Consider the following 13,689-nt stretch of genomic DNA (forward strand, 5'->3'; position numbering starts at 1 on the left):
GTGGATCACAATAAACTGTGGAAAATTCTGAAAGAGATGGGAGTACCAGCCCACCTGACCTGCTTCTTGAGAAACCTGTATGCAGGTCAGGAAGCAACAGTTAGAACTGGACATGGAACAACAGAATGGTTCCAAATAGGAAAAGGAGTACATCAAGGCTGCATATTGTCACCCTGCTTATTTAACATATGCAGAGTACATCATGAGAAACGCTGGGCTGGAGGCAGCACAAGCTGGAATCAAGATTGCCGGGAGAAATATCAATAACCTCAGATATGCAGATGACATCTCCCTTATGGCAGAAAATGAAGAGGAACTAAAAAGCCTCTTGATGAAAGTGAAAGTGGAGAGTGAAAAAGTTGGCTTAAAGCTCAACATTCAGAAAACTAAGATCATGGCATCTGGTCCCATCACTTCATGGCAAATAGATGGGGAAACAGTGGAAACAGTGTCAGACTTTATTTTGGGGGGCTCCAAAATCACTGCAGATGGTGATTGCAGCCATGAAATTAAAAGATGCTTACTCCTTAGAAGAAAAGTTATGACCAACCTAGATAGCATATTCAAAAGCAGAGACATTACTTTGCCAACAAAGGTCCGTCTAGTCAAGGCTATGGTTTTTCCAGTGGTCATGTATGGATGTGAGAGTTGGACTGTGAAGAAAGCTGAGCACCGAAGAATTGATGCTTTTGAACTGTGGTGTTGGAGAAGACTCTTGAGAGTCCCTTGGACTGCAAGGAGATCCAACCAGTCCATTCTGAAGATCAGCCCTGGGATTTCTTTGGAAGGAATGATGCTAAAGCTGAAACTCCAGTACTTTGGCCACCTCATGCTAAGAGTTGACTCATTGGAAAAGATTCTGATGCTGGGAGGGATTGGGGGCAGGAGGAGAAGGGGCTGACAGAGGATGAGATGGCTAGATGGCATCACCGACTCGATGGACATGAGTTTGAGTGAACTCTGGGAGTTGGTGATGGACAGGGAGGCCCGGCATGCTGCAATTCATGGGGTTGCAAAGAGTCGGACATGACTGAGCGACTAAACTGAACTGAACTGAACTTTGTGTGTTTTGCTACATCCGGTAACTAGCTTAATTTCAACACAGGAGATCATAAGGCATCCATATAAGGCAACAGTAAAATTCTAGTTGCCCAACATCCCCTTCAGAAATCAGCCAAAAATTTCTCCTTCAAACACTGGCTACCAATGTTAGTGTCTTATGTACATTGGCTCTGCTAATTACACCAGAATCAATAGTTAGGTCTAAAGGTCATGGGGTGGCCTTTAGATTTTGAGATACCCAGATATGGAAATGTTTTCAGAATAGAGAGCAACTAGCCTAATCATCTGTCTTCAGAAAATACTAATTATGAATCACATGGAGAGAGAAAAATACATGCAAAAACAGAAGCAGGACCAGAGGAAGTAAAGGGAGAAGATGCTAAACTGGAGTCTCTAAAGGGAGAGCCATGAAGGTCCAGATGACAGGGTGTACCCAAAGCCTTCTGCCTCCAGCCCAGCTGACCCTCATCCACCAGACGGTCTAAGCTGTCTGCCTGTTTTGCTGTCCTCTTTCTAATCTGATTAAGGCTTGAGTCTTGGCCCTGCTTCCCTTGAGGCCTTCTCTTTTACATAAAGCATGTTTGGAAGTCACCAAAACTTGAAAAATGGCTATGTTCCTGCATTTCAACATCTGTGTCCTAATCCCCCTGCTCTGTTTTGTTTTGTTCTGTTTTTGACTGCTTGACTGTGGGACCTTAGTTCCCCAACCAGGGATTGAACCCAGGCTGTATGGGAGTAAAAGTTTGGAGTTCTAACCCCTGGAGCGCCAGGGAATCCCCAGTTCTGCTGTGACTTTGAAAATACAAATACATGGGCTTGAGACCTCCCAATCCACCCCTATGTGACTGAGACCTCCAAGTCCACCCGTATGTGGTCAATAACTTCTGTTTAGTGCACATTGTGTCCATGGCCCTATGCCCGGCCTTCTAGAGCTGTAAAAGTGGATGAGATTGTTCTTCTTTCAAAGAGCTGGACCTAAGAGGACTAGAAGGGTTGACATTGGAAGGGAGAAAGAAAGGAGGCTGGTCAACATGAGATTGTGGGGTGGGATGAGGGGATTTTAAAACATGCACCCATATGGCTGCAATCTTATGAGTTCCTGGGAAACAAATAATGTGTTGGGAAAAGGGGAGCTTGTGGGCTCCAGTTATTGGGAAACATTTGAAAGTCCCACTGTGGGAACTGTCAAGAATTCCACACATTCTCTTTTTTAAAAAATTGGGAGTCTTTTAAAAGCAGGTTTGAGTACTCAAGCCTTCAAGTTCCCGTTAACTTTTGATATAAAATGTAAATAGAGTTTGAGTCATATCTTTAAAAAGAATGACTGTAGTTACGATTCTCCCCTTCCTCATGAGCTTTGTCTTAACTAACCTTGACTTCCTGCCCCCCTGTTAGAATTATGACTGCTTTTGGGCCAGAGAGTGAAGGAGAGGAAGGGAAGAAAATAAAAGAAGAAAGGAACAAGGATTAAGAGGACCTGCCATGTGCCAGGTACTGCTTCGTGTTTTACTCACATGTTTTTCCTGGTCTTCAGAACCAGTCTCTGATGTTAGAGGCAAAAGAAAACTAGGCTTCCCAGGTGGCGCTAGTAAAAAAAAACCCACCTGCTGGTGCAGGAGACATAAGAGACCTGGTCCAATCCCTGGGTCAGGAAGGTCCCCTGGAGGAGGGCATGGCACCCCACTCCAGTATTCTTGCCTGTAGAATCACATGGACAGAGGAGCCTGGTGGGTTACGGTTGATAGGGTCCCAAAGAGTCAGACACAACTGAAGCGACTTAGCATGCACACAAAAGAAAACCAAGACTCAAAAGAGTTTCAGGTTACCCGTGATTATTCAGCTTGTACTATAGAGTCATTCTTCTTCCAGAGTACCATCCTGTCTTCTTTTTTTTCTTTCATGAACCTTTCCCACCCAATCCTTCTGGCCTCCATTTTTAGGGATACTGTTTTTACCTTGAGCTGTCCATAACCATAGCACCCCACAAGGACAGTTGTTTCTCTGCTTTATACCTTGGCCTACCTCAGAGCTCTCTCACTAGCTCAGAGGCTAGTCTTGGTTTTTCCATCTGAAAAATGGCAGACTGCTTTCCCTATAGATTTATGAGAATGAAATTGTGAGCAGTAAATAAATGACAGTCAAAATGCCTGGTGCTTCTCTTTTTTTTTTTTTTTTTTCATATTTGAGCACCTTCTGCTCCATTGGCAGAGGGTGTAAGTAGAAATGAGCTTATCAGACAAGTTCAGCCCAGCTAAGGTGTTAGCTTGTTGATAATTACTTCTGCCCAATTAAAATGTAAAATGTGCCATTTCTTGTTTGCTTAAGGTGGCTATTCTGATTGTATCTGAGACAGTAATTATATATATATATATATATATATTCATATATTTATATATGTGTGTGTATATATATATCCTGAGACTGCTGTTAGTATTGTTTAGTTATCACATAGTAAATAGCAAGGCACTTCAGATGTTGGCCCTGGACCTGACCAAAAATACCTTAAATCACAAATGCTTCCTCTTATTCTTTCTTTAAAATTAAAAAAATTGCACTTATTTTTCCTTTAGTTTTTCTTTCTCCTAAGAAGCCAGTTTATAATGTCAACCTAGCACTCACTTTACACATACAGACATGGCAAGCAAGAATGCTTATTAAAAAAAAAAAAAATTGCTGTTGAATGAAGAGTGACCCAATAGTAGAGACCATTGTTAAATGTAAATCTTTTTCTTAATAAAGTACAATTTTAGGTAAGGCCTGGATGTAATTATTTTGAAGCAGCTTTAAAAATGGTGGAACAGATGGCTCTGATTATCTCCAAGAGGAAGGAAAAGATTCAAGAGTTTTGTCATTTCTTGTTTAATAGTCTTGGCATTCCTTATTCACACTTGAGTTTTGAATACTCTGGCTTATAAATTCACAATCCTGTGCTAAACCTTAGTTCATTCTCATGATCTGACCCTACTTCCCATGTCAAGGTTTGAGACTCCATCTCTGTTTCTGATTCACTGGCTTTTCCAACATTTCATTTTCTGATTAGCGTCTGAACCTAGATACCCAAAACCTCTGATTTGGGCCAGGATGATCCTTAGAGAGCCACAAAAGCCCTAGTCTGAAATAAAGTCTATCCACACCGCCTCTCCACCACCACCAGGTTCTGCGGTTTCTACCTGTTACGGAAGAGATCCAGGAAGACAGACAGAGAGAGACCAGCATGGGACTTTACTAGGACAGAGTCTGAGGATAAGTGCCAGCGGATTCAAACAGACAGACAGAGGGAGAAGTTTGCTCGGGATGCAACCTTAACCAAAGACTCGGGGTTGGGGGGTGGGAGACTCATGAGGCCTCCGAGGAGATATATATTAATATATACTTATGGCTCATTCATGTTGTTTTACAGCAGAAACCAACACAACATTGTAAAGCAATTTAGTCCCCAATTAAAAATTTTTAAAAAACCAAAGACTCAGCCTACAAGGATATCTAGAGCCCACACTGCCCCTAGAATTGTCCCAAGATTAGGATGAAGATCCAGGCTTTCAGAGCTCAGTAGCAACATGCCATTGGCTATGTACTGCCCTCAGGGTGACCGAAGGCTGGTGGTGGGGCTGGGGGGCACAACCTTGGAAAGGAGCTCTCTTTAGCTGAAGGCAGTTCCTAAAGCAACTGGTGACATTCCCAGAAGCTGGGAACACAGGTCCTCCCACCCTGACAGAATCTGAGTGACACAACCTCGTGAGCACATATGCATTATTCACTAAATACACAGTGTCCAGTACATACACAGTGTCCACCATATATTCAGTGACCAGTACATATGCAGTGTCTGCTCCAGTGCCACAGAAATATAACAGGGCAGGTGACAATAGGTGGTGATGATTCCTGTATTCATTCATTTTGGAGTTGCTCTATTTCTTACTAGCAGAACCACAGTAACACTAGCCTCTCAGCTTCTGTGATGACATAGCAATCATGTTTATTAAATGCTCCTAATGTTAAAGAAAAAAACTTTAGACTAAAGCCTGTAGACTGCAATAGGCCTCTTATCTACAGGGGATACCTTCCAGGATCCCCAGTGGACACCCAAAATGTCCAACCTTATATATGTTTCTCTTCCCCCTGACGGAGGCCAGCCTCTCCAGTTCTTCTCTCCCTCCAGGATTTTCCTCTTCAAATATCAAATACCTCCTACTTTTGTGAAGCCGAGCAGTTCAGTCCACACTATTTATTTGTGCCAACCACTCTCATGTCAAGAAGCAATAGAAAAATTTCTTCTGAACAATGAGCATATAATATTTTCCAAATACAATTATCATCATCAAAAATATCAATTAAAAAATTTTAAAGCAAATTTAACTATGCTGTCTTTCAAAAATATAAGTAAATGTCAAGGAAATTAGAGAATACTAATGTTCCTTTCCTCCCATCCTTAAAGTTACTGTGATGATAGTGACTGGTCAATCACAGAGCCTTGTTGTTGTTCAGTCACTGAGTCGTGTCCAGCTGTTTGTGACCCCATGGACTGCAGCACCCCAGCTCCTCTGTCCTTTACTATCTCCCAGAGTTTGCCCAAATTCATGTCCATTGAGTCGGTGATACTCTCTAACCGTCTCATTCTCTGCTGCTCCCTTCCTCTTTTGCCTTCAATCTTTCCCATCATCTGGGTCTTTACCAGTGAGTCGTCTCTTTGCATCAAGTGGCCAAAGTGTTGGAGTTTCAACATCAGTCCTTCCAGTGAATATTCAGATATTCACTGAATACTTGGTGGACAAGTAATAACATGAGCCCCTTCTACATTGGTAGGTGTCTCAGAGAGTCACACTTATAGACATATTGTGTCTTTTCTCTACCTGTTACTCCCCACCATTTTAATGATTCTTAATCTGGAAAGGTCCAAGGGCCAGTTTAACTTTTCAGAATTTCCTCCTTCTGCCTTCGGTATTCTAGAATCTCAAAATCCCATACTCTTTTCTCATGTCTCCGGGGTTTTTGCTTCTTCTGTATCAGTTCTTTGAACAGCCTGAAAATCTGTTCCTTACCTAGATTTCTTATCTGCCATTTCTCAGTAAGCCGCTTAGCCCTCTAGCATGTATACAAGCTCCGAGCCAAGAAAAGTGTAATACAATGCTTTAAGGTACTTTATATGCTCACACAGAAATTAAGGAATAGGTTAGAATTCTGCCCACCTACTTTTCTCTGCATTTCTGCATCTGGAATCAGAACATAATTATTTGGTAAGTAGAGGTCTGAAAATGAACTAGCATAGTTCTTTGCTGGTTTTTCAAACATTATCTCATGTGACCACTGGACAATCTAGCTAGCTGAATCTTATCTTCACTTGACACACATACCTGATAACTTCCCTGCCATCAACAACCTTGACTGTCTCACCAGTGTACGCACCATTCTTGGCAGAGTATGTGCCACTTAGTAGAGTCTCAATAAATACTTGCTAAATGAATGAACATTGGAAAACTAATGTTCACAAATGAAATAGAATGAATTTTTATTGAGTACCCACAATGGGCTGATCACCAATCTAAATATTTTCATCTACATTTTATCTACACAATATTCCTATGAGGTTGACCAAGTACAGGAGCTAGATTGTGCAAGCAAATGGATTTTCAATAAAATCTGAATTTTATTGGCACATTTGCTACTGTGTAGGGTTGCCTCACTGTATTTAATGCATTTCTAGATTATTTCTAGAAAATATATTATAAATATGTACTATGTATAATGCATATCAACCTACCATATAATTTTTCTTTTTTCTAAAAGATATTTCTAGACCTCGGGTCAATATTTACACAATATCAAAGCTTTAATTTGAGGAAAACATCATGATTACAGAACTAACTTAGAAGGAGCAAAGGGTAGGTTTAGTTGGTTGTTTCTGAGAAATTAAAAAGAGCAGACAGTAGGGGCTCTTAAGGATAGAGGCTGGGTAATTTTGTGTGTTTTATTTTTCTAAAGGAATAACCTAGAATAGATGGTTTGTAGACAGGACAAGAGTTGCTTGTCAAAATAACAGGAATGATTAACAACAGTCTCTCTTAAGGCTTAGTTAAGCTATCTGTTTTAGAAAGAAAACATCTCAACCTGTTCTTTGCCTCCTTAGAGTATTGAATTTCATTTTGCTAGCATTTATGACATGATCATTAAATAACAGTTACTGTAATGAACGGTTGAAAACCTTCTCCACAAGAATGTCAACTTCAGAAAACAGGGACTTTGACTGTCTAGTTCACAACATCCTCACACAGGGCCTTCAGTATAGTCAGTGCTTTATACATATTTGATAGATAGAAAATCACTCAGTATCTATTAGTCACTTTTTATGTGTTGCTTACTGTTCTGTGTTCTTTCATGTGTATTTTCATCTGCCCTCACAACCCCACTGGGTTGGTACTTTTATAATCTCTATCTTAAATATGAGAAAACAGGTACAGGAAGATGAATAACTTTCAGGCATATAATCTCCATTCCTGCCACCATGACCATCTTGTCCGTGAACTCATGGATTGACAATAGGAATAGCTGAGAAAAGAGGCTATTTATTGAGATCTTCTGCTGAAGTTGGTCTTTGGGAAGCATTAATATGAAACAACAACAAGAAAAATGCTTTTACAGTTAATAACCATGTGGCAGGGCTTATCTACATACCTCTGCCCTAGACCTCTTGTCAACAGTCTTCCAATCGTTTTTCTTCTAACTAACTGATTGTACAACTGAACTCTCATCTAATACCTGTCACTCAATGAAGATCTGTATTTCTGGTCATCTTTCGTTTCTGGAAGAACAAACCACCAGGTGCATTGCCTGAAGTTCTGTCCATTTGGAGGGTTTATTTTCAAACCATTTTTCAGTTGTGAAATGGGCTGTACTGTTGCAGCCATTTATTTTTAGGTGGTGTCACCATATCATGCAATACTCTTTATACAGCAGGCTGAGTTTTTTTTCTTTTTCTTTTTAAGTCATCAGACTGCAGAAAATTGTGGTAGGTTGTGAAAGGACGTAATGTAGCAGAAATCTGAGAATTGGTTCTAGAAATTAATTGTGCTTTTAAGATTTTCTTGAGCCTGATATATACATGTTACAACTGATGATGGAGTGCAGCTCTCTACGTCCAACTTCATAGCTTGATGAGTCAGACCCAGTTCTCCATGGGCAGCTCAGGTTGCATGGTAATTTGCTGGCCGCAGTCAAATGTTTTGTTTCCATGAGACCCAGAGGCAAGACAAAAGTTTTTCAAAAGAATTGTTATAGGCAGAGAATTATGGCTTTGCTCTGAAATATTATAGGTTTTTCTGTGACTCACTTTCAGAGACCTGCCAGTGGCTCCAGAGGGCATTTCTGTTGTCCATAGACACTTCAGACACTATCGGACCTGTTGGATCAAATGAACCCAGCAGCAAAGTCACTTACATAATAACAGCCTGAAGCTGTTCAGGACTTTGTCTTGCTCTGAACCCTATCAAACTGGCAGGCTTCTGGGTTATTCAGTAAACATATTGGGGTATCAAACCCTAATGAGACACTTGTTTTCCTTAAAAATCCAAAATGTTCAGTAACTGTTGTGCTTCTTCCTTGAGGTAGGAGGAATCAGATGCAGCAACCTGCTTTTCTTGACCCTTGATCACCACCCCCTTAAAAAATCCATCAAGGTGGCATACATGTGATTAATGGGATGTCTAGAAAAGTTTAATTTCCTCTTCATAAGGTCAAATCAACATGATAACAATCAATGTAGTGGATCAGGAATGAAGAATGAATATGTGAATGAAGAATATGTGAATAGGTGAATGTGAATGAAGAAGCAATAAAGGTCTCTCCTAATTGGACTGTGATTAAGACAAGGGCTAAAGACTTGATATAAGTGGGTGGGACAGTGACTGTTTATTGCTGACCCTTCTAGGTGAAAGCAAACTGCCTTTCTGAGATTAATAGCTGCAGTGTCCAGGGATGTATTGATGTGCTGCAATGGGGATCTTCCTGACCCAGGAATCAAACTGGGGTCTCCTGCATTGCAGGCAGATTCTTTATCAACTGAGCTATCAGGGAAGCCCAAGTGGTACAGCAGCTCTAATTCAAATCATCATCTTATTAAGCTCACAATATACTATTGTCATTCTTGAGGATTTACCTGTGTCCTGCATAGTCAACATAGGCAAGTGAAATGGGGATACAGTAGGAATTACCACTCCTGCCTTCTTTATGTTTTTGATGAGGCATAATATTCTTTAGTCGTCTTTTTAATGCCCATGAGGTCTGTAGTGATGGCCCCTCTTTCACTTTTGATGTTAATGAGTTGCATACCATCTCTTTTTAAATTAGTTAACCTGGCTAGAGGCTTGTAGATTTTGTTGATTTCTTCAAAGAAACAGCTTTTAATTTCATTGATTGTCTCTGCTGACAATTTCATTGATTCCTACTCTAATTTTTATTATTTATTTTCTTCTGCTTATTTTGGATTAATTTGCTCTTTTTCTAGTTTCCTCAGATGACTGATTTTAAACTTTCCTCTTTCCTAATATATGCATTCAATGCTATAAATTTCCCACTAAACATTGCTTTTTGCATCTCAAAATTTTGATAGCTGTAGTTTCATTTTCATTTACTTCAAAATATTTTAAAATTTTTCTTGAGATCTTTTTCTTTGGCCCAAATGTTATTTTTTTTTTTCCAAATGTTATTTAGAAGTATATTGTTTAATCTCCATGTGTTTGGGAATTTTCCAGCTGTTTTTCTGCTTTTGACTTCTATTAATTTCGTCATGATCTGAGAGCTGACATTGTAATATTTCTATCTTTATAAATACGTTTAAGATGAACTTTATGGTCCAGAATGTGGTCTATCTTGACAAATGTTCCATGTGAGCTTGGGAAGAATGTATATTCTGCTGTTGTTGGATGAAGTAGTCTATGGCTGTCCATGATACCCAGTTGATTGACGATGTTTTTGAGTTCAACTATGTTCTTTCTGTCTGCTTTATCTACCTATTTCTGATGGAGGGATGTTGAAGCCTCTATCCATAAAAGTGCATGCCTGCATGCTAAGTCACTTCAGTCACGTCCAACTCTTTGCAACCCTGTGGACTGTAGCCCACAAAGCTCTTCTGTCCGTAACATTCTCCTGGCAAGAATACTGAAGTGGGTAGCCATTACCTTCTCCAAGGGATCTTCCTGACCCAGGAATCGAACCCAGGTCTCCCAGATTGCATTCTTTACCATATGGGCCACCAGGGAAGCCACGTATAGTAGTGGATTCATCTGTTTCTTCTTGCAGCTCCATCAGATTTTGCCTTATGTATTTCGATGTTCTGTTGCTAGGTACATACATTTTAAAGGTTGTTATGCCTTCTTGGAAAATTGACCACTTAATCATTATATAATGTCCCTCTTTATCCCTGATAACTTTCTTTGTCCCAAAATCCACTTTTTCAGAAATTATTACAGCTTTATTTTGATTAGCATTAGTATGGGTACTGTTTTCTCTTTGTTATCCTTGATCCTTGTTCCTATTTTGTTCTCTACTCTTTTTCTGCCTTTTGAGGTTTTCATTGAATATTTCATATGAATTTCCATTTTCTCTTTCTCAGCCTATCAATTATACTTCTTCCTTTTACACTGTTTAGTGGCTTTGCTAGAACTTGCAATACACATTTACAACTAATTCAAGACCACTTTCAAATAACACCGTACTGCTTCACAAGTAGTGCAAATTCCTTATAATAAAAAATAATTTTATTCTCCCTCCTATCCCTTAGGAGGACATCCTCATGGGTCATACTCTGTAGCTGAACCTCTGGAGTCATCTGGGATTTGAATCTGTTTGTAGAGTTAGAACCAATGAGAGGTGATGGGAGTAGGGCTTAAGGATGATAGTAATGCCCTGAAAATAAGAGATCTTTTACAGTTTCTTCAGACAAAAGGTAACTAATCTCAGAAAATGGTAGAAATCTCACTTTGATTGTCAAAGAAAATGGTAGAATTTGGGTCTTCAAAATCCTCAGCTTTCTTGGAATTTGTGTATGTGCCCTCCTCCCAAATTTCAGAAACTCACTCTTTTCTAATTAATTTCTAATTAATTTTCTAAAAGACCTTGAGAACTTAGAATTAAATTTGCCTTGCAGTTTAGCCATCCACATGATTGAATTTTGGGTTTAGTTTTTTAGAAATTTCAATTCTTTGACTACAATTTTAGTTTTTAGAAATAAGTCACCTAAGGGCTATTCTAGAAGTTTTCAATTCCTTACCAAGACCTTGAGTTACGAATTTAAAACCCTAATCCCATTTTTCCCGCTTCCATGTTGCCCAGCACATTTAGAAACAACCAAATCAATCCATGGTAGTTTCACAGTTATTTCCACTAAATTGTCCTATGGCAGGAGCCACTTGGATATGCAAGGTCTTTCCAGGTGGCTAGAGGTGATACTTTTAGGTAGTGTTCTTTGAGGACTTCCCTGGTGGTCCAGTGGTTAAGAATCTGCCTGCCAATTCAAGGAACATGGGTTCAGTCCCTAATCCAGGAACTATTAATATTAATAAGACCCCACAACTAAGCCTATGTGCCACAACTACTGAAGCCTGTGTATCCCAGAGCCCATGCTCTGCAACAAGAGAAGCCATCCCAATGAGAAGTCTGCACACCTCAACTAGAGAGTAGCTCCCACTTGCTGCAACTAGAGAAAGCCCACACACTGCAACAAAGACTCAGCACAGCCAAAAAGAAATTAACTAAAAAAATTTTTTTTAATATAGGTAGTGTTTTCCCACTGCATGCCATGGACTACCACTGCCCTATTTGCAACTGGAAACAGGATCATACTGCTGCTGCTGCTAAGTCGCTTCAGTCATGTCTGACTCTGTATGACCCTGTAGACAGCAGCCCACCAGGCTCCCCCATCCCTGGGATTCTCCAGGCAAGAACACTGGAGTGGGTTGCCATTTCCTTCTCTAATGCATGAAAGTAAAAAGTGAAAGTGAAGTCACTCAGTTGTGTCTGACTCTTCATGACCCCACGGACTGCAGCACACCAGGCTCCTCCATCCATGGGATTTTCCAGGCAAGAGTACTGGAGTGGGGTGCCATCGCCTTCCCGGAAACAAGATCATGATGGTCTTTAAATCCAGCCAGATCAAAGAACCCATTCTAGATTGCTAATACTAAGATCCTGTTACTCTTGGAATTATTCTAGGTAAAAATAATTGTGTTGATCAAGAAGCAGAGCCTCATGCATACTGTTAGAGTAGGAAATTTATTAATCTGATTAAGCTTTACATGATTATGGGAGGAGCTAGGGAAGTGAAGGCACAGAAGGGAAACTCAGAAGACCACTGAGCAAAGCCAACAACCAGGCCTCCTGAAGCACTGTGGCAGGTGGACGTGGTGGAGCTTACAGAGAAGTCATGGACGCATCTGCCCACATGGACTCACGAGAAGTGTATGGCAAGTAGGGGCCTCTGTGTGGCTCTTGCTTTTACAAGTCTGCACTCCAGCATCGGGGGTCATCTTGGGGTTCCTGTGGGTCAGCCAGGCCAACAGTTGGAAAGACAAACAGGCCAGGAAGTGAAGTGAAGTGAGGAAAATCTGGGAAATTGAAGGTGCAGTGGTAACTTTAGAAGATCAGAGTCAAAGAGTTTCTTCCTGCTTTCATCATTTACTATTGTGAACTTGTGAACCTTAATTAATTTTTGTGAATTTCTGTTTTTCTAGTTGGAAAAGACAAATGAAATATTTACACTTAGGGATTGCTTGCATACCTCTGATATTTTTTAAAAACTATTTTACCTTTTTCCCACATTTTAAATTAACAGTGAAACGTTTTCGTCATAAGGTAAAATAATATCAAAAGATGTGACTTTCAGCATATTTTAATTATTGACATTTGATATAGAAATCATATTGTCATCCTTTCAAACGTTCTAATCAATATAATTTAAGTGCTATAGTGACTTTATGCCCACCATCCTCATTTTAAAAATCCATGAATAAGCTCTTCTTTAACAACCAGAAATTTTACATTGTCCCATTTTCTCCTTGAACTCATATTTCCATTCCATTTCTCCTACAGAATTTTATCCTAACATATTTTTATGCTTGATGGTCTTTTATTGATCACATTTTATATGTTTCTGCTATAAAATTAGGTATATAAATTGAAATTAATTTTTTTATATTCTCTGTGACCAGAGGACCTAAGTGCTATTCTTCCTTCATCTGGATTAAGTTATCATTACAATTATTATTGGCTTATTATTGATCAAAGAAACTTAGTATTTTACAGAAATGGATAGGTAAACCTTGAAAGTACAATTTAGTTAGAAATATACATTTTAATATTGGTGGTTAAAATTATTATATTATTGGTGGTTAATTTATATTAATTTTATAATGGTGGTGGTTTAGTCACTAAGTTGTGTCTGACTGTTGCAACACCATGGACTGTAGCCTACCAAGGCTCCTCTGTCCATGGGATTCTCTAGGCAAGAGTACTGGAGTGGGTTGCCATTTCCTTCTCCAAGGGATCTGCCTGATCCAGGAATCAAACCCAGGTCTCCTGCATTGCAGGCAGATTCTTTATGACTGAGCTACAAGGGAAACCAGATGTATAATATATATG

At 39.7% G+C, this 13,689-nt stretch overlaps 1 long non-coding RNA gene across 1 annotated transcript in view; it reads left to right on the forward strand.

The window, feature by feature from the left end:
* LOC132342199 (uncharacterized) overlaps positions 1–13,689 on the forward strand; it is a 53,864-nt gene that overhangs the window by 5,538 nt on the left and 34,637 nt on the right. The window contains exon 2 of the long non-coding RNA XR_009490487.1: positions 2,458–2,553. This is a non-coding gene — a long non-coding RNA (uncharacterized lncRNA). The remainder of the gene's footprint in view (positions 1–2,457; positions 2,554–13,689) is intronic.

This window comes from Bos taurus, chromosome 14 (genome assembly GCF_002263795.3).
Source record: "Bos taurus isolate L1 Dominette 01449 registration number 42190680 breed Hereford chromosome 14, ARS-UCD2.0, whole genome shotgun sequence".
In the NCBI taxonomy this organism is placed as follows: domain Eukaryota; kingdom Metazoa; phylum Chordata; class Mammalia; order Artiodactyla; family Bovidae; genus Bos; species Bos taurus.